Here is a 23346-nt window from a genome sequence, read left to right on the forward strand (position 1 = left end):
GGAGGCTATAAAATTCAAGTAAGGAAATTTTAATTGGTTCCTATGTTTAAATTTTTTCTCTATTTATTTTCTTAATTTTACTGTGGTTTAGTGCACACACATTTTCTTATGGTCAACTACTCTTTCATTAATATTTTGTTGGAACTAGGTTTTAAGATCCCTATTGAAACCAACTTACACTTTAATAAAAATACTAAATATTTAGAAAATTTTCAGCATTACAATAGCCTTTAGAACATATGCATTATTATTACCACTTTTTATTAAAAATCTTTAGCTTTACTTTTGTTAATTTGGTATAACTTCTTCTATAGTGATACCTCAATCACTAGCTCTCTATGTTCTTATGTACATAAGGTAGAGATTAGAGATAAGCTTTGGAGAATAGTTATTATTTACGTGAGAGATAATTAAGTAGTAAATCAAACTCTTTAAGAGCTATTAACTAATAAAATACATTTATCTAACAAAGAACTTACCAATAAAATTAGAAATCAAGTCAATAACTTGATTGATAGTCTTATATACAAACATAATATGTGTGTCTTATCTAAGAATTATTAGAATTAATATTTATGGATCCTTAAAAATAATACCCATGGATTATGCTACAATGAACAGAAAAGTGTATTTTAAAACCATATAACTATACATAAATAATTAAAACATTGACAAATAATTAGTTTGCTATTTTTTAATTATATAATTTTAGTGTCTTTATATACAATGCAATAAGTCAATCTATAATATTATTCCTAGCATACTCATTTTGAGACAAAAGTATATCCACTTAAAGAATTAAATAACTTTAAATTTAATAGAACACTAAAATATAATTACTTACTGAGTGATTTTCCATCAATATATCAATCCCCCCCTCCCCCCCCACCACACACACTCACATACTTATTGAGTGATTTTTCATCAATATATCAATCCCCCAAACACACACACACACATTGAGGTTTATTGATTTAAAAACTCAATTTAATTTATTTTAATTACAATATAAAAAATCTTGTTTATTTAAATTTCATTCAATAAATTCATATGTCTAATAAATCTTTACTCAAAAATTCTCACAATGATTATTTGGGATGGTTATCAAATGTTTATTCTTATTGAAGATAATGGTATATATCCTACACTCTTTCCCTTTTCTTTTGCTGTAATTTATATTGTAACTACCTGATTGTTAGTAACAAACTTAACAAAACCATGAAGGGTAGAAGAAATTGCTCTTAAAACATAAATCCAAGGTCTACCCAAGAAAATTGTATGGTAAAGGGCCTAGTATAATATATACTAGGATTGGATAGTGACTAGACCAATCTTTATAGGAAAAATAATAGTGCCCAATGCAGTTTTAACAATATTATCAAAACCACGAATAATAAAAAAAGATGCTAAAAGAGAATTCGAATCCACTTTGATTTTGGGCAGTAATTTGAGACTAAAAGCATTGAGTTCCGAACTAGTATCAATAAGAGTCCGCTTAATTTTGACATTGTTAACATAAATAATTATCATTAATGGATTTGCTTGATTACACACTTCTAGAGGTAGGAGTTCATATGGATAGAACATAATATTCAACAAATCTGCACGAACATAATTCATCAATTCATTCACGTTCAAAGTCATGTCAAAAGAAGGAAATAAGATATTTTACAAAGCTTCTTGAAGCATACCTTGATAAATTGGAGGAGTTTGAAGAAAAATTCAAAGTGAGATCTTAGCGGGAGTAACATGAAGTTGCTCAATAAGATTAATCACTTTGATGCTTAATTGAAGGTTTAGGTGCCTAAGGAATATTTTGTTGATAATGTGGTAAACAAGTGTTAAATTGCGCAACATCTATCTTATTTCTATGAGTCTTATAGGTATGGGCTACCATTCTATAAAAATGAGCTTTAGACTATGTGTATTGTGTAAAGAGATCAAATGAACCATTTTGAAAAGGAACACCACGAATAGAAATGATTCTCTTTGGAGAAGGGCTAGTTGCAGCCATATAAATGACTAGTCTCTTTGGCCTACTAGGGGTAACCGAGACAAAAATGACATTCATGGAGTCATTAAAACTTGTAGAATAATTAGTTGAAAGAACTTTCTCAACATTGACCCGTGAGAGATCAGATGTGAGATGAGATCCATCATCCACTAATGCATCAACTTTAGAATAGAGTACACTGGAACAAAGAGAAGGTAGAGTAACATTAAAAAAGGTATCAATGATTTCATCCACTTACAATAAAATATCCTATGGAATAGAAGACATTTTACAAGAAGGATCAAAGATATAAAGTGACATAAATAGCTAAGTCACCATCATATGCATGAAAAGGAACATCATTATTAATTTGAATAAAATTAGATAACAAAAGCATTTTAAAATTATTAAGATAATTTTAACAAAGAATACATGAACAAAGTCAGTTGAAGGTTGATGTATTATTTCTAAATTGAAGACACAGAATGAGGTTTGAGGTAGCACCCTTTTTTTTTTGAGAAGGGAAAAATCTACGATTTGTTCTTTTTTCTTAAGTATAATGATTGCTTGAAGCAATGATAAATAATTATTTGAAATTAATGTAGAATTAGTATTCACATCGACATAACCAAAATGTAATGAAGGAAAAGAAACCTGACAAAAGGAAAACTATGTTCCCTTGAGAGCTAATTTTATAACATACATTTAGATATCTCCAACTAGATAAAAGGTGAATATATCTAAATAAAATAAAGATTTTGAGTATAGAAATGGAAAGAGTAGACGACATGGAGTTTATGCTCCAAATCCAAGCGTCTTAGCCAAGGACACTAGCGTGACATGTAGATGTCTGCAAGGCTCGCTTTAGTCTTGTATGTACCAAAACAAAGAAATTAGAAAATAGAGAAAATCCAACGTTGTACTTTAGACAACCTGCAAAATAGAAAAGTAAAAAAAGTGATAGCAAGTATTAAATAATAAAGATAAAAGAATGAAACAAATAATAGGATTTAAGTGATTAAATGAAAGAAATAAAATTGACAAACAAAAGCAAACCTCTGAGTGTTTAATCGATAGATAGAGATTATTATCTTGGTTGTTTTGAGTTGTCTTTGGGCACTGCTATGTATCAATGTGAGTCACATTGTGTAAATTCATTCTAAAGACATATTTTTGGCCTAACTGGTAAAATGCTACACGTTTCATCTACACATTACCTTGTTGCTAATATGGGAAGTTGTGTGCCGATATGTTTGATGTTTTGGGCTACATTGAAAGATGTAATAAGTTATTTTAGGTCCACTCTATCTCCTATCTTGGATTGCTTTCACCACAATATGTTTTTAAGGTTGACTTGTTGGGGTCATTGCTTATCTCATGTTGGAAATTATGGCATTGTCATTGATGTCAACTTTTAGTGTTGTGGAGATTGTTGATTATTGTCATTGATATGGTGCTGTTGTAGGAGTTGATGATAAAACATAAGAGCCAAGATTCATTTGCAAGCAAAACACCTATCACACAAAAGAGATCAAGTAAAGATTGTATGCTGATCTATAACAACTAGAAAATTTTGTATTATTGCACAAAACAATATTGGAGATAAAGAATATTAGAGGCACAATATTTAAGGTACAATTAAAATGAATGAATGAATCCTTATAAAGGATGAATGAAACCCTAGGTGCAAAACCTAATGCTAAAATTAGGAGAACTAAAGCAATGCAAAGTAGGATCTAAATTAAGATCAACCACATCTAGAACTAATGTTAGAAAAGAAAACTCTAGATAATTAAAAGCACCTAAGTTTAGCTTAAGTGAAAAAGCAATTAAATGACCTAATTAATAAATAATTAAATAATTATCCTAAAATTACTCCAACATCCCCCACCCTTAATATTAACTTAGGGATAAGCTAAAGAGATAATATGCATACAAAAATCTAAAATGAATGCATGAATGAAGCCCGACAACTAGGAATAATTAGGTACTCATTTACAAACCAATGCAATACTCACAACCAGAGAAAAATGAGAAAACTTAGTGGGTGAAAAATCCTCTCCAAAAGAGAGAAAATAAAATAATAAGATTCATGGAATACTCATTGATACGCCCAAGAACTACATACACCATGCATATACAATTAAGTATCCCTCCATAGGAAAAAAAGAGAGACACTACATAGCCCCCAGTGTATAATGTACCATAGAAAGGGTGAGAGATTGAAGACAAAACATAGTCCAATGTCTACAAACAACACTTGTCCCGTTGGGAAGAAGATAAACCAAGTACAAATGCAGGAATGCTTCCCATTTTGGATAAGAATTTTTAAGAAATAAAATTAAAATGTAGGATGATGATGTCTTTAAAATATGCTAATGTGTTGCCAATTCATTGGAAGATGATTCCATGAACCAATCAGGCACGCAAACCCAATCAAAATAGAAGGTGACAAATAAGGTGAACCAAGGGAAAACATGCAATGGTTGTAAAGGTTAATTTAAATCAAAATAAGCATAACACAAGCAAATACTGAATAAATCTTTATACCTTCACAATGTTGCCTCTCGTTCCTCCGATTAAGGCTTCAGTGAAGTGGAATAGTGCCCTATCTCCACTTGTTTGGATTGGCTCCAAGGTTGGATGTGGAATGCTCTCCACTACACAACAACAATGAGATTGGATGCTTGATGGAAATTGATAGATGGAAATTTTCTAAGTAGGGGATAAATTTGATAACATAAGGGTATTATGGATGATTCGTAAGACCTATTTGGGTAACATAAAATTGCATGAAAAATGAGATATGGGAATGAGGGGAGGAGAACCCAACTTATAGATTTGAAGAGGCCAAAATGGAGGGCCAATATTGATTTGGAATGGAGGGTGGAGATTGAGAGAAAGAGATGGGAAGGATTGAGAGGACAAGGTGTGGAGACCAAGAGATTTTCCATAAAGGCATTTCTTGTCTCCACACTCCCCTAGGTGCATGGGGAAGAGATCCCTAGGCACATTGGAAGAATAAAAGAAATTTAAAATTCCTTCGGAAGTGACAAGAGAATTGAAAATTCTCAAATAGAAGATTGCATAGGAAGAATAAAGAAAAAAAAGAATTTAAAATTCCTTGAGAAGAGAGGGCATGGGGATGTGAAAAGGATTTGAAATCCTTTGACATGACCAAAGTGGTTGCATTTAAGGTTTGAAAGGGGAGAGAGGAAAGCCATTTATGGCAAAAAGTTGACTTGCTCCTAATCACGTTGATTAGGATTGTGCAAATGATTAAGAGGGGATACTAGGTGGGTTAATGAGAGATTAGAAAGTAAGTGGATAAATTAGGAGGATTTGACAAGAGGAGAGAGAATGAGTGGATGAATTTAAAATTGAGGAATAATGATAATCAAGCTTCTAGAAGAATTAATTAGGCTAAGTGAGGATTAGAAGAAATGATTTGTAGGAATCACATGACTTAAGTTAATTAATTATAATTAATTAACTAAAAGAGGTTTAGAGGAATAAATGAATTAAAGGATAAATAATTAATTTATTGACAAATTAATTATTAGATTATAGTGACAAAATTAATTAAATTTAACTAATTAATTTTCAAAGGAATAAAGGGTAACATAATTAGATAAATTAATTATGTAGAAAGGCTAAATTAATTAAATATTTAATTTAATTAATTTTAAACGTCTATATTTTGCCTCTCTTTTACGTAACGACAAAATTGGTGGTGGGTAAAACATAGAAAAAGATGCCCCAGTATGAAGACGTGGGTGGTACATGCCCCCTTGAGAATTGAACTAGAAAATTTTAAATTTTTTTTGGGATAATTATCGAAAAGAATAACAAGAGGGAGAAAATAGAGAGGAAGAGAGAATGACAAGAAGGCGAATAATTTGTAGGAAAGAGGAGAAATTTTGATGAAAAGGCGAGGAAAAAGTGCGAAGGGATGCCCTATGTAAGCCACACGGGGCCCAAGGAGGGGTCATTGTCACACACACACTTTGGATAATTTAGAGAGAGAAGAGAATCTAGGAGCTATGGATCGCATTCCTTGCCAAGAGCATCATGCAGAGAGAGTCTCGTTGTACCAGCGACCACTCGTACCCTAACCTAGCCCTGTCTTTTTGGTAGTTTAGCATTAATTAGGTTTAGGAAATTTGTCAAGGCACAAATGTCGATCGCTGTTTTGACATCTGTGTATGGAATCAATGCCTGCACATGTGTTCCTCATCCGCATATATGAAACATCATCTACGCAGATGCTGATCAGGCGATCAACATCTCTGCCTGCGGGGAGGAGGAAAGGGGGAAAGCCGTGGAATGTCGTCTCTTCCTTGCAGAATGATGCATGGGGCATGGTTTCAACATCTACGCCTGAGGCAGAATGTCATCTCCACCTAGGAAAAAAGAGAGGATAAAATAGAGATATGGGGAGGAATCGGAGGGGCATACGCGGGCAATGAGATGCCCTAGGTATAGAAATAGGCTATAATAGGATTAGAAAAATGGATAATTAAGGTGGTTTGATTGAATGTAGGAGGAGTTTGATTCCATAGAGTCATGGGAGCATTGGCCTCCCATAATGACATTATATAGATAGCTTGGGGGAGCAGAGTGAGTTACACTGAACTCGCTAGGACTTGGATTTGTTGTGCGATGGCCTGTTGTTAGCTTTAGTTGAGAGGTGGAACAATGAGACCTATTCCTTCCATCTACCTATAGGTGAGGCCAACATCAACCTCCTCGATGTATGGAAAATACTGAAGGTTCTTATTAGAGGCGTGATTCCTAAGTATAGGTTGGATCACAGGGATGATTATCAGAGGCAGGTATGCGAGTGCGATGATCTGCCTATAGACAAGACCAAGATGGTTTTTCAGAGAGCGATGAAGCCACATAAAAGGATTCCCCATCTAGTGTTGTTCATTTGCGGGTTGATTAGTGGTCGAGTGATGCCTTATCTGAGCGGGCACAAATTCTCTATTGGCTGGAGAAGATGAGTGTACTATATGATAGAGGATAGGATACAATATGCTTGGCGTGCGATAATGCTTGTATAGCTATACCATGACATTCATATGTGTGTGTACCAAGGTTATAAGAGCCTCAGGTCCAGTGTCGCACTCCTACACATTTGGGCATGGGAAAATATTGCGGTGACATGAATGCTAGGAGTGCAGAACTGGAGGTCCCACTATCCATACATAGACATGTACAAGGGGTTACTACACTATACTCGGGTTGGTGCTTGTTGGTTTTGGAGATAGATCCTAGATGAGATGTCAGCCTTCACATGGTGCACATTTAGAGATTGTGATCATTGGAGACATGACTTTATGCTAGCATGGGTGCAGACCGAGTTCTGGTTGTTTGGTCGAACTATCCATGTGATAGATCAGTATCTAGCACATTGAGTTGTTAGGCAGCTTGGGCTCAGACAAGATATTGTTTGGCATGAGCACACACATTCTCGTATCACCAGAGAGTACACTACATTGGGAGATGCCATGGGCCCATTCGTAGTGCTGTTGACCTGGACAAGGGCAACTATGGTGTTGTGGGATGAGAGATTGGAGGTTGGGGATGATCCAGGATGTACAAGTGCATATGTTGCATGGTGGGAGGCACACATGACAGTTCGATTGCCAGTGTCGGGTGTTCTAGAGGAGGATGGGAGGATACCAGAGATGGAGAAGATAGTGGGAGGGGATGAAGATATGGCTGGGGAGGGAGTGGTAGCAGGAGCTAGTAGGGATCAATGACGGTTGCCGAGGAGAAGAGGGAGGAGACAGGTACCAGAGGTAGCTATACCATTATAGGTGAAGGTATCAACAAGAGAACTCAGGGCACCTGGGGGAGAGGAGATAGTAGAGGGGGGAGGGGAGTCGATGGACATATCGGCTAGGGAGGGAGGACATGAGGGGGGATAGGTAGGATAGAGGGGGGACAAGAAGGACTCGTAATGCAGGTTGATTTTGACTAGGCCATTTTGGAGCGGGATACTAAGAGAGCCAGGACTGAGAGCTTACAAGAAGAGCTGGATCGAGTGAGGGAGGAGGAAGACACTCTATGGTGGGATTTGGAGGTGGGCATCTTTGAGTGAGATAGTTTGAGGATAGAGGTCGGGGAGATGTCAAAGATGCTAGAGGCAACGAGGAGTGGTGGGGTCATAGGGAAAATGAGAGAGGAGATGTAGAGGATGGATGATGAGCTTGAGACTCTCTTATCTAGATTGAGCAGGGTCAAGGTAGATGCGGTTAGACTAAGAGGGGAGAGGGATGTGGCTAGGCGGGTACTGGATCCTGGTCAGTAGATGACATTGTTTACTGAGGATCTTGATGCATGGAGGGCGACATAGAGGTCCTTACGAGAGGTACAATATTATAGGAGCCTCAATGAGAGATCAATATCACAGGATCAATGGGCTCCCTCTTTTGTAAAGCATAGCCAGTCTAGATAGACACACACATAGAATCGGGTATCAAGGGAGACTATGTGCATGAGGGCTCCCTAACCAACACTAGCAGGTCCTTTAGGAGGTACAGGAGATAGGGAGAGTGCAGGCTAGCACCCTCATATGCATGTGTGACATTTTGGCCCTTTGGGATATATCTTTGTACTACATTTGGACACATTATGATTTTTGATATATATATATATGAGATGAGATGCAATTTTGGTGCTGCATATATACTTTATTATGGATTATTCATTATAGATATGTGATGGATGATGATTTTGATTTTATTATTATGATGATGCATATGTTCTAACATACGGTGATGCGGGATGTGTATGCCTATATGATATGTATGGTTATGATTATGATGCTAACATTCTTTGGATGCAGGATGCATGTGGTTTATGTGATGCATGTAGGGATATCATGATTGTGCTTAGCAGAATTTATTATGAAATTGCAGATGTATGATGCTATATGATATGTAATGTGATGGTGTCATGAATATGTACGATGTAATGATGCAAATGGATGATCTACATGTCTTGATTATACTTCAAATCATAGCTTGTATTACATTTCAACTCAGTATGAGTGTCTTTATTATACTGGGGTCGAAATATAGCTAGTAATATATTTGTTGTTAGCCTTAATGTGATGATATGAAATGAGATGAAGTGAATGCAATTTGAATTGATTATGCAACTACAATGGAAATGCAATGGAAATTAACTAAAATGATTTATTATAAAAATACAACTTTAAATGATAATGCAACTAAATGAAAAGTGCAACTATAATAAATATACTACAAATGCAACTACAATGAAAGTGTAATTAAAATGATAATGCAACTAAGTGAAAAGTGCAAGTACAATGAATATAATTCAACTATAATGGAAATCAAAAAATGATAATGCAACTATATGGAATGCACTATTTTTTATAATGAGCCAACCATAATACAATGATATAAGGCTAGACAAACGGAAAGAAAGGTGAAAGTGAATAAATTGGAGTCTCCAAGATAAGGGGAGATGGGATGAAAATGCAAGTGAACAGATGAGGGAATGAGTGATTTGTTGTTGTTGTGTAGATGTGGAGAGAATACCTAGTTCAATATTGCCAAGGATGATCTACACCACCGATAATAGGAATCAGGATGTTATGAGGATCCAAGGCATGTACTAGTCTCTCAAACAATGGGTATCTCTATGCACGCAGGCTCGTAAACACCATGATGATGTAAATGCGGTACTACAAGATCGTACAATAGAGACCCTCAAACATGCCATACCACAAAATATGCCCCACTATACACCAACCCAAGACATACCAGGATATAGAATGATCCAGGCAACCTCTAGATAGGAGTAATCATAGGACATAAAGATGCAAATCAAAGCATAAAGATCAAACCACATAAATGACATGTACTTGGCGAATTGAAATTTCTTGCCAAGAGTAGGACTAGGATTATAATGATGGTGTTGAACATGGGAAGGATACATCCCGATGGGAAAAGGAAACTAATAGGACTAATTAGGCAACAAAAGTAGATGGTTTGTGCACATGAATGCAGATTTGAAATTGATTGTGCAAATATTTGATTAGGAGCATGTGGATGGATGCTTGGATAATGTGCAAGTCAAGAAGAAGCTCAGTTTGTTGGAATGAAAGCTCAGGGAATGGGGTGAAAGCTCTGCGTGCTGGGATAAAAACTTAGTTTACTAGGACAATCCTTATTCACAATCTAAAAAAAAGCTCATCATCTCATGAAGGATAAGGCAAATGAAAGGGTTGAAGGTGGATGACCAAGACAAAATCAACCTTCACAGATAAGGGAGTGTGTAATGGTGCAGTGGGGAAGTTGTCTTATCAATCATACCACTAATGAAATATGGAGTGGGGAGGATAAGATGGTAGGTGGATGGGTGATGATGTGGAACTATGAATGATTGATGTGCAATATTCAAATGGAAAAGAGATGGATCAACATATGATGTGGTAGTTAGGCGACCAATCAATGGCTTACATTGCAAAATATGGATATCGAGCGGGTGGGTGGGAAGAGATGAGCGTCCAGAGAGATGATGAATCTGGTTTATTTACCTTGATGCTTGAAACCAAGTTTACACCAAGGTACTTGCCCATAGAGGCACACAGTGGTTTTCATTGATGGACAAATAATTTTTTCTTTTTTGCTTTTTACATTTTTTTTGTATTTTTTATTTTTTAAATTTAAATTTTTTTTTTGTATTTTTTCTGATTGGAAAATCAAAGACCTTTGAAGACTAAGTATAGAATTTATTTAGATGCATGATGTTCATAGGCTCATCTAAAGGATCTCTTTTAGGATTAGCTAACTAATAGGCTCTTGATCCATACTTTGTTGTGTCCACATATGGTCCAATCTTATTAGGCTCAAACTTGCCTTTCTTTTCTTGATGCTAGAGATTCCTTTGATTTTCCATAAGCACTTGGTCATCGATGTCAAACTCTCGAGTTCTAACCTTCTTGTTGTAGCTTAGATGAAGGAAATTTTAATATACCCGAAGATGATTCAAGGCCTTGAGGTCCCTTTCATCCAAGAGTTCTATCTCTTGCAATCTAGCCACTGTGTATTCCTCATCAGGGAGAATCTTTTGTAGCGAGACCCGAAGTGAGGGATCTTTGATTTCAAGGGGTAGGAAAACTTGAAAACTGAAGACTAGAGAATATGGAATGGCTCCTGTGGGAGTACAAATGCTTGTGCGGTAGGCCTAAAGGGTAGGATGGAGTTGCAAGTGCCAATCGTGACCAGTTTCATTGACTGTTTCTTAAGGATCTTGATGAGAGTTTTATTCAGAGCCTCAGTCTGACCATTATAACCTTGTAGGTAGTATGGGGTGTAAAAATAGTGTTGAATGGAGAACTTCTAGCATAATTCCCTTACATCCTAGTTTTTAAAAGGCCTGCCATTATTTATTATGATAAACTTGGGAACTCCATAGCGATAGATAAGGAAATTTAAGATGAATGTGGAGATCTATTTTCTAGTTGTGAAAGTGAGTGGTATGGCTTCCACCCACTTGGTGAAGTAATCGATAATAGTTATTATGAATTTATATCAATTAGATGAGGTAGGGTGAATTTTTCCTATGAGATTGAGTCCCTACTGAGAAAAAGGCCATGGTGTGATAATTGCCTGCAGATCCTGAGAGGGTGCACGAATCTTGTCACCATGTTTCTGACAAGGAACACATTTCTTTACATAATGATATGCATCTTCTTCTATTGTTGGCTAGCAGTATCTTGTGCGCAAGAGATTCTTAGCCAAAGGGAGCTTGCTTGAGTGTGCTCTACAAATACCTTCATGCACTTCACGTAGTTCCTATTCAGCTTCCTCTTTGTCTAAACACCTTAGGAGGGTTCCATCAAAATGATTTTGAAATAGGGTGTCACCAAGGATAGTGTAGTGAGAGGATTGGCAAATGAAAGTGTGTTGTTGGATTTTGGTAAGGTGAGGAGGGATGATGTTATCTTGAAGGTAGGCGAAGGTTTCTTAGTACCAAGGGGATTGAGGACCAATGTGGACACATACCATTTATGATTCAGGGACATTGTATGCCAGTACTAAGAGTTGGCCAACCAAGAATTCACACTTGTGATTGTTTGCAGACATATGTAGAAGGGAACCAACTGTGGCCATTGCATCGAAAACTCTGTTGTTTGTCCTAGGAACTTGATCGAACTGAATAAAGGTGAAGTGCTATTTGAAATCCTCTACCATGTTGCGGTAAGGAACTAACTTGTCATCTTTAGTTTGGCACTCATCATTGACATGTTTTGAGAAAAGTTGGTAATCACCGCAGACTTGTAAATTTGTGATCTTACATTGGATAGCTGAGTGAAGTCTAATGATAAGGGCTTCATATTCCGTGATGTTGTTTGTGCATGCAAAGGCTATCTTGTACAACTTAGGGATGCAGTTTCCTTGAGGTGTGATAAGAAATATACCTGCTCCCAATACATGTTGCGTACAAGATCCATCAAAGTATAACTACCATTTTGTGGATGTGGTGACAGTCATAATGACATCATCAGGAAACTCTACCACAAGGGGGTGATCACCTTGAAGAGGGGCATTAGCTAATTGGTCAGCTATGAATTGTCCTTTGATTTATTTTTGGTCTACATACTACATGTAAAATTCACTCAGGAGCATGACCTATTTCTCTATGCAACCTGTGAGGACTGCCTTAGACAACAAGTATTTTAGAAGATCAATCTTTGCTATCAATTTGGTCTTGTTGTTGAGCATATAGTGACACAATTTCTATGTGCTGAAAACCAATGCAAGGTAAGCTCTTTCTATAGGAGTATAATTGAGCTCATACCCTACAAGAGTATAGTTGATGTAGTAAATTGTATGATCTTTGCCTTGGTCATCTGTCTATGCCAGTAATGCCCCAAGTGCCACTATAGTTGCTAATATGTACAAAAGGAGAGGTTTCCCTAGAATAGGTGGCATAAAAAATGGAGGGGATGCCAAGTATTCTTTCAATTTATCAAAGAATTTTTGACATAAGTAATCCCACTTGAATTTGGTGTCTTTGTGTAAGAGATGTGCAAATGGGTGACACTTATCTGTGAGCCATGCAATGAACCGATAGATGAACCAGAGTTTGTCTTGTAAATTTTGTAACTGTCTGAGTGTCTTGGGATGAGGTATTTTCATGATTTATTTTGCCTTAGCCAGGTCCACCTCTATTCCTCTATGAGAGACTATGAATCCTAGGAGTTTTCTTAATGGAGCCCCAAAGACACATTTCTTAGGATTTAGGCACAACTTGTATTTTTCCAATCTCTCAAAGATCTTCCTTAGGACTGGGATGTATTCTTCTCTTGTTTTGGATTTTCCTAGGAGATCATCTACATAATCTTTCATTATATTGTGCAAAAGGTCATTGAAGATAGTAGTCATTGCTCTTTGATAGGTGGCTCCCACATTCTTGAGACCAAAGGACATAACTTGATAGAAAAAGGTGCCCCAAGGAGTTGTGAATGCCATCTTATGTTGATCCTCTTCTGCAATTCTGATTTGGTTGCATTCGGAGAAACCATCCATTAAGGAGAGAATCTCATGTACATCTATGAGATCAACTATTATGTCTATGTTTGGCAAAGGAAATTTATCTTTCAAACATGCTTTTTAAGGTCTCTTAAGTCTCTACAAATTCTGATGGCTCCAACGGGTTTGCCAATAGGTACAATATTTGAAACCCACTCAGGATAGTCTATGGGTTTGATGAATCTGCTATCCATCATTTTTTGAAGCTCTACTTCAACTAAGAGGAGCACCTCCAGATGCATCTTTCATAGCTTCTATTTGACAGGTTTAGCATTTGGTTGGACTACAAGATTGTGCACTACTATCTCCAGATCTAGGCTTGGCATGTCAGCATAGGACCAGGAAAATTTTATTTGTATTTCTTGTAGAAATCTCATGAAAATTTTGTTTTTCTTGATCTGCAAGGGACTTAGCAATAAGCATGTTCTTTGGATTGTCCTCTTTTCCCATGTTGATGGTGTTGGTCTCCTCAATGAGCAAGGGTGATTTTTCCTGATACGAGGGAACCATGGTAGGCAAGTCAAGACCCCCATCTTCTAGTGGTTGATCTAGGTTTTCACTAGAAGATGTGTTACCCCTATAGTTTTTCTCATGCCGAAAGCCTCATAATCAACTAAAAAACCAACTATTGCTAATGTTTTAATGTTGAAAGTGTTGGTCACCTTTGTTCAAACTTTCAAGGACCCTCATGGACATCCCCTACTTGCCAGTCACAAAAAAAAATCATTATTTTTTAAATTATGTGAAAGATGACACAAAATCCTTTTGTAGAGATGATTTTAACCTCCTTTTCTCCCAAATGACCAGTTTTTATGGCCAAACTCCATGTCGGCTGGGAGATTTTAGTGATTTTATTTTTGGGTTACCCATATGCCCAGACAATTAAATCCCAAGTTTTATGTATCCTATTCATAAATAATTTCCGGGTTATGCTCTACTTGGCTTACTAATTCTATGAGTGTAAGGTCTTTGTAATTTTTGGTCATTGAACTTGAACTTTGAACCTTCTTTGGTTCAAGGTTCAAGGTTCAAAGGTTCAAAACACAACTTAATATGAAGACAAAGTGATAAATGAAGCATATTGTGGGCAAAGTCTATAATTTTGAACCTTTTGATTGAACCCCGCAGGTTTAAGGTTCAAGCCCCAGATGTTCAAGGTTCAAGGTTCCAAGGTTCAAGGTTCAAAGTTTGCAGGTTCAATTTCAGAGGTTTGAATTTAGAGTTCAAAGATTCATTAGATTAAATAGATGCAGGTTCAGAGTGTGTGAGCTCAAAATTCAGCGAGTTCAATAATCCAATAACATTGGCATGTATATTTTTTGTAGTTTTCAATGCAACCTGTAACCATGAATTTTTTGAGTCTTTATTTTTAGACAGAAAAATCAATCTCTATGCGGGGGGCATAACTATCCATTCAACCATTGGACATGCTGAATTTTTGATATGTTTTAGAAAACCTTGTTTTCTAAATCCTCATTGGAGAGATTGACAATATATTATTGCGTTCAAAAGTTATTGATCTCTGAGTACGGGTCTATAAAAATTCAGAGAAAAAGATTATTATGAGAAGCTCACAGTGGGGACTCTTTTGAAATGGAGACCCAGATAATAAATTATCCTTGAGATATAAAAAATATGTCCACCCGTCAACACATAATTAGATGTGTTTAATTTAAATTTGCTACAAATATTTCTTAGAAAGGAATGGAGGATAAAAGATTTGAAGCTAAAAAAAAGAAGAGTTGTCGGGAAGAAGATAAAAGATAAAAGAAAAGATTAATTAATAATCTTTTCAAGAATCAGTTATCGATAACTGAAAGTCTCTTTAAAAAGAAGAGAGACTATATATATGTAATGAAAGAAAAGAGTAGGGCTTCTTTTTTTCCCCTTTTCTGCTGTAAAAAAAAGGGGGCATCGTTGTTTTCTGGACAACCCAGTTTTATTTTTCAGAAGTGTTGAGTCTGTACTTTGTAGTGGGTTTTCTTTGCTTCTTGATTTCCTTTGAGTTTCCATATGACTTGGGAGAGGGTGGGAGTTGTCCCACATAAATGGAATTTCAAAGGGTATACTCTCCATAACCATTATTAATGATCTTGACCTTGATATCATATTGGGATGGGGTGCTTCCCTTCAAGAAGTTTGCAATATTGGAAGGGTTGCGGGTCATTGGGAATCATGATCTCTCTACCATTGAAGGGGAATTTGAGGTATTTGTGATACGTGGATGGAACAACTTGAATGGAGTGAATCCATGGATGACCAAGGAGAATGTTGTATGGGAGATCAAGGTCCAAGACTTGACATGTCATGTCCACTACTATAGGGCCCATTTGAAGAGGCAAAGTTATGTTGCCTTTGGAAACTCTTTCTATATCATCACAGGCTTTGATTGTGATATTTCCAGATGTGTCAACCAAATCTTCAGAGATTCGTAATTGTTTGATCAAATTGTATGTACAAAGGTTTAAGCTAGATCCACCGTCTATAAGGACTGTCTTGATTTCATGCTTCTATACAATGGCCTCGATATGGAGGGGATTTTTGTAGGATGGATCATCAGATGGTGTGTCCTTAGATGTGAACACAAGGTGATGCTGCACAATGAGGTTATCTATGAGGGCTTGGAGTTGGGGTGCATTGATATTATCTAGGACACGAGACTCTAGCAGGGATTTTTCAAGGATCTCTTTGTGGATGGGGGATGTCTTGAGGATTTCAAGGATAGAGATCTATGCAGGTGTCTTGCTGAGATGATCAAGGATATCATAGCGACAGGTGGATGATATGGGAGGCTGTGGAGGAGGGGGAGGGGCTTCCTGGATGGTCACTTTTCACCTTTAAGTTGTAACATTGCAGTCATTCCGAGAATATGAAGTATAAGGCATGACACCTTGAATGACTAATTTTTTCTTGAGAGGCTTGGTTCACATATTGCGAAAGAGGGGCACCTTGAATAATGATTCAGGGTCTATGATGGGCGCTAGGGGGATTGACTCCTTGGATCGTGATGGTTTTAACATGGGTGTCGACAGGTTCTATGTGGCCTACCAAGGAGTCAAATCCAGATACGTAATTGGTATGGTCACAATTGAAGACATAAGTTGATGAAGCTTTGTCCTTACCATGGTTAGTAAAAGGGTCCTAGTACATTTTGACTTTGTTGTTTGAGCTACTAGGTTTAGTAGTTGCAAACTCAATGTCACCCTTATCAATAAGGTCTTGAATATATTTCTTCAATTTCATACATTTGCGTGTACATGATCATAGACATAGTGGTAATCAAAATATTCATTTTCATTATACCATTGAGGTTTAGGTTGATTTTCATCGAAAGGGTGTGTTATCAGAAAGACAATTGCACTTGCCTTGATAGTTTTATGGAAAATAACCTCAATGGGTTCGACAAGCGGAGTATACTTGTGCTAAATTGATTGCTGGAGTGAGGAGGTCGACCTTGGATGGGGACATTGTTGCAGGGTTGAGATTGATTGCGAGGGTTGGATTAAGTGTTGAAAAAGTTGTTGGTGGTGGTAGGTTTGGATGGGGCAGCCACAGTTTGGATACACTTGGCATCGATGACTCCATCATTGACACTGTTTTTGTTCTTAGACTAATAATTAGGCTTGTCATTGTAGGAGGAGGAACCTTGGTTGGATTTTTGATAATTTTTTAATTTTCCTTCCTTTAAGAGGACATGTTCTAAGGATAAGACTTTCTTAGATATTTATTCAATAGTGTCCAAACATTGACAAGTAAGAGGTTTAGATACTTTAGGTACTAGGTTGCGTTGAAATAATTCAACTTGATATAATTTTGGTATGTCCTAAGGAAACTTCTTGATAAGATGCCACCATATTTGACAAAAGTTGGCAAAGGTTTCTCCAGACCTTTGCTTTGTGTTGTGTAACTCCATCATAGAAGCATCATTCTCAATATTGTAGGCATAGTGGGACACAAACTTTTCTGCTAGGTCTAGGAAGGACTTGATGGAGCCATGGGGTAAGGTAGAAAACCACGTGAGGGAATCCCCACTAAGAATTTTAGGAAAAAATTCTTCTAAGGTAGATATCACTGTAAGAGACCTCTTGACATAGGATATAAAATTCACACACATGGTCCCTAGGATCACCTTTACGCTTATATTTTTCAAATTTGGGAATTTCAAAACCAGGGAGATAGGGTGCAATTGAGATTGAAGGGTCATAAGGACAAGGAAATATCTCTTCAAAAGTGTAAGGCCTTTTGTTTGTGCCATTCTTGAAATTTTTGATAAGGTGCTTCATGTCCTGGATTTCTTTTAGAAGGTCAGGTTGTTAGTTGTCGACATTAGGGACATAATGACCCATGTTAGACCCTAGAATTTGGTTGGAAAAAGACAAGATACCACCACCACCACCACCAATATATTGGTAGGAAGAACGAGGAGGTTGTGAACTATTTAAAGGTTGTGACCCACAAATTGTGCTAGCGGGAGGCAATCTTGTGTTGATGTAGTTAGCCATGTTGTGAAGGGGGATAAATGAACTTGGAGGATTAGAAGTGTTTGGAGGAATAGAAATTTGTGGGTAAGGTGGTTGCTGTAATACCCTAAAAATGATCATCTAAACCATGGGCCCCTAATCTCGACAACATCACCAAGGTCCTAACCAAAGACAATTAAAATTAATCTTGAGCATACAATTAATTTCTTAAATCATCAAATGTCACATGGAAAATTAATTGCTCTGAATTAATTAAATAAATATATTTAATTAATTGATCATTTCAAGTAAATCATTTTTAAACAGTTATTCTATTTATTTTATTAAATATCCTAGAATATTTAATTAAATAAATCAATTTGCCATTAAATCATCAAAAAAATAATTAATTGGAAAAAATAATTAAAAATTGAGAAAATAAATCAAATGGAGATAATCTTGAAAATCAAATTAAAAATTGTAAAACTCTCAGAAAAGCAATTAAACTAATTAAATCTCAAAATTGAATGAAATAGAGAATAAATCAGTTTTTTTTCTTCTGATTTTATCTTAATTTTAGTTCAATTTCTTTTGAAATTGAGAAAAACAGCCAATCACATCAATTCACCTGGATTGTGCTTCTTCTTGGAAAATCTTGACCACTCATCATCATTTGATCTCAGCCGTTGTTTCTTTTTGAATTTTCATAAATTTAGGCTCTCATCTCCTAATCAAGGACCTTGGAGAATTTATTGTTATCATGTTGTTTTTGCTCCAGGTTCATTAAGATTTCATATTGAGAATATTTGCATATTAGTTATTGCATATTTGTTAAATCATTTAGCTTAATATTCATTCATAGCTTAATTATGTTAGCCTAATATTCATTAATCTTGCATATTTTGCATTTATCTAGCTTAATCTTGCATCCATTTAGCTCAATTTCATACTCATATAGATTAAATACTTCATTTAGGTGTTGTCTAGTCACTGGCATTGCATATAAACATTTGAGAGAAAGACTAAACTCACATCTAGTAGAAGGCAATAGGTCGCTTTGTGATGGTTTATTATTCATTGTTGATTGATTTACTAACCATGCATCTAATGACTTAATTGAAGTGTTGTGTATTCCACATACATATATGATCCACTTTTCACACACATTTTTGGCACCCCACCGTGGGGCTCAAAATTCAATCTTTCAGCGTCAAATTTTTTTTTCTATTTTTTAGGTCTCATTCGTACAGTCTCTGCAAAAGGTCATACGAGTTTATGTAACATACAAGATGAGTTTTGAGATTTGTCATTTCGACTATGGGAGTAATTGTATGAGTAACTGATTTTGTCGTTTGCTTCTGGGTTTACTTGTTCGGTGAGAATTCTCATATGGTCAGGTGAGAATACTCATACAAGTTACTGTTCTGTCGTATGAGAAACATAGAGTTTTGTATAGGAGTTTGCTTGAAATTAGGTTTGTGGAAGGTCAATATATATGAAATATAACATTTAAGTATAAGTGACATTTCCTCTTCTCTTCTCTCTTTCTTATACTTTAAGTTATATTCCATATATATTGTCAGGATGCTTAAATTATATTCCATATATATTTTGGACCTCCAGGAGTTATAATGCAAAATTTAGTTTTTGGAGGATCTTCCAAATTTCAAACTTAGTCAAATTTCAGGGCATTTCAACATTAGGAGTGAAAAATTTGTAACTGAGATTTGAAATTAGGCTTGTGTAAGCTCACCAAGAGATTTGATATTTCACTAAATTTTTCTTCTTGCAGGTTTCTAATAGTTTTTTGTAGGTTGGAGGAGTTAGATTAGGATTTTTTGAAAAAAAAATTACGTTTCAGGGTTTTTCTTGAATTAAATTTTGATGATATTGACGCTAAGCCTGAATTGTCTTCCATTTGCCTGAGATTTTCACAACCTAACCAGTTTCTTGCAGAACGCTTGTCAAAGAATTTATCAATCAAACATACAATTCTCAAAGAATAAAATAACATGACTATTGATGCGTTGGTTTTGCAGGTTGCCTAAAGAGAATCGACCAAACATCCCATTTTCTATAAATTCATGTTTAGTCACTTAAATTGCTATTTGCTTAATGAAAATATCTATCTTTTGTGTTTTAAGAAAAATCTAAGAGGTAGGAAAGTATGCTCTTGTCTACACAGATAGTTAGAAATCTAGACCCTCGAAGCTTTTTCTAAGTTTGAGTTTTGTGTACCTTTAGCAGGCCTGTCATAGTGGGAAAAAGTAATCACCCTATGAGAATGACCCAAGTGAGTATAGTTGGACCTGAGCATTCCAAATCACTATAATAAATAGGCCTTTGGTGATTAAAGTCTCAGAGGACGAGATTATTTGAGTTTTCTCTTTGAGATCTCTCATATCGAGCATTTTGTAGGGCCTCGCGGTCTCAATCACGTTTACATGACTACAATTTGTTTCAGTACCTTGTCGGGCTATACGCCTCAATCATGCTTGCATGACTTCAAGGGGTAATTTCAAACGAAATTCCTGACTAAGAACTATAAGATAGAGGCTACCCGATTCACCTTCGAAAGGGGGATAATCTTTGTGAAAGAGAGATAGTAACTCTCCCAAGATACTTGCCATTTCGTGCCCCCATTAGCTTTTGGAGTTGGCTAATACGACTTTGAGAATCCATTGCATGAGACTCAACGATTGTATTCTGACTAGCTATTGGGTGTGTACCCGAGTTTGCAAGAAAAAATTTTCTTCTCTAAGCCAACTTTCGTAGGTTTAGCATGTTGTGCTTGAAAGTTATTATACATCTTGCATGTTTTCATCCCTGAAACTGAAACTGAAATACTGAAACTAGAGAAAACAAATCAACAACATCAACAAACTCAGTGATAAAAAACTTTGTCCGTGTCAAAAACTAGTCTCTGTCAGTCATCAAAACTCTATCCTAATCAGAATCTAGTCTCTGTTAGTCATCAAAACTCTGTCTGTGTCAGAATCTCATCTTTGTCTAGTCCACTATCGTACGATTCTACTAAATTATCATCTGGCTATATACCTATTGTTCTACGAGTCTTAATTGGTCCTGTTAGTTTATCGTCTGATCCTGTCAGAATTGTCGTTCTGCTCTTATATAATTATCATCTGGTGTTTAGTTTGTTGGCATATGAATAATCATCATACTCATTATATTGTCATCTAAAGAACACTAAACTGTCATGTGAGTTTAGGCAACAACTCGTACGAGAAACTGTCTGTGTCATCTGGGAACTGTTAAATTGTCATCTGGGTCTAAAAAACTTGTCTGTCTACACACTTTTCTAGAACAGTCATACTTGCCTAATCAGTTTACAACGAGCATAAAACTGGTCATCATAATTATGCGCATAAACAATCTTGATAGTGTACCCCTGCCATTGTGCTGCACGATTTTATCGATGATGTTTCAGCTAGTTCAATCAACTACTTATCAAACTTAAGTTACTTAGATCACATCTTATACAGGATAGATCGTTCCTAAAACCAGACTGAGTCTTAGTCACTTTTCTCAAATAGAACTAAGTTACTTAGATCACGTCTTATACAAGATAGATCATTCTTGAAAGCAGACTGAGTCTTAGTCACTTTTATCAATCACTATGTTAAACAAACAACTAGCTCTGATTTAATATTGACTTTTGCATCACATATAACTCTCGGTCCCGTCGGTTGTAAATACCTATTCAAACCAAAAGCCCTTCTAAAATTTCAGACAAAAGTAAGAAGCCCATGGCTACCTTGGCCCAACAAATTCAAAATCTCAAGAGAGAAATATATGACATTCAAGCCCAACAACAAGATTCAATGACCCCTCTTGAGATAAAATTTCATGATATCAAGAATACTAGACTTCAAGAAATGCTAAAACAATTATATAAGGTGGAACATAAATTAATTGAAAATCAAAAGCCAAATCTCATACAAGATCACAAGACACCTTCACCGAGACAAAAATACATCTATCCCCTGAATAGACAGTTTACACCTTTGGGGCAATCTATTGTGTGGGTTTTGGAAGAGCTTCTTAAGAACAATCTTATCATATTGCCTAAAAATACCACATGGGGATGTGAAGTTTTGAGTAATTATTGTTCATATCATAGACATAACAAACATAAGACTTCAATGTGTATGGAATTAAAACATAGAATTCAAGACCTCCTTGATGATGGTGTTATTGAAATTGAAGATTCTAAAAATTCACCTAAGGAGAAGCCAAATGTCATTACCAAGCATGATCAAAATTATGAACCCGTGTCTAGGAATGGCCCACATGTAGCCTCCATCTCTTACATAATGCCTATATCTCCTAAGGCTTCTCAAGAACAATCCATACTATATCCCTCAAATAATGAACCTAATGATGAATCTTATCATGTTGATCCTCCAGGGCTATCTCAAGGGCCATCCCATCCAATGTTTGAAAAAGATCCTATCTCCATAGCATCCCATGATGATTCCCTTATACCTTTTCATTTCTTCCAAGATGATCCCTTTCCGTCTCAAGAACAAAGAATCCTTCTTAAGAAAGATCATGATGCCTCTTCCACCTTTTCAAATGATCCTATTCAAACTGAAGAGTCAAACACCCTTCCTACTCTATCTAATGGTCCTCTTCCATGTCAAGATCAAAGTATCCCTTCATCTCCTTGTCATAATCCTCCATGTTCACCTCAAGGACCTGTTATTCCTACAAAGCCCTCTCATGATCCTACAAGTCAAAATATTTATAAACGCAAAGCGGTAGACCTTCACAAGAAAGAACCTCTCCATATTAAAGAAAATATCAAGGGTCATGGCCTCAATGAAATTCCTCAAAATGTTGGTACCCTTACTAAACCAAAATCCAAGTACACGCCTTTCCCTTCATCTCTTCCATCCATTTTAGGACCCTATATTTCTCCATCCCTTGTGCAAGATCAACAAAGGCATACATCTTTGTGTACCTTCCATCCATCTAGAAGGACACAAAGGCTCACTGAGCAAAAGAAATCAAAATCAAAAGCTATATGGATTCCTAAAGCACTTGTAGAAGCAATGCATTCCGAGAAATAGCAAAAGCATGAAAAATAAAAAACCATGTGGATCCCTAAGCGTGTCCTTGAAGCACAACATTCTAAAGAAAAATTCAAATCAACAACCAAGATTGTTGTTCCTCCATCCAAACCTTTCAAATCTATTTCTCCATCACCTCCTTCATCTATTTTGGATCCTTATGTCCCAAAATCCCTCGTTGTTCCTCCATCCAAATCTCAAAATTTGAGATCCAGTTTTCC

This window comes from Cryptomeria japonica, chromosome 4, assembly GCF_030272615.1.
Source record: "Cryptomeria japonica chromosome 4, Sugi_1.0, whole genome shotgun sequence".
Lineage (NCBI taxonomy): Eukaryota > Viridiplantae > Streptophyta > Pinopsida > Cupressales > Cupressaceae > Cryptomeria > Cryptomeria japonica.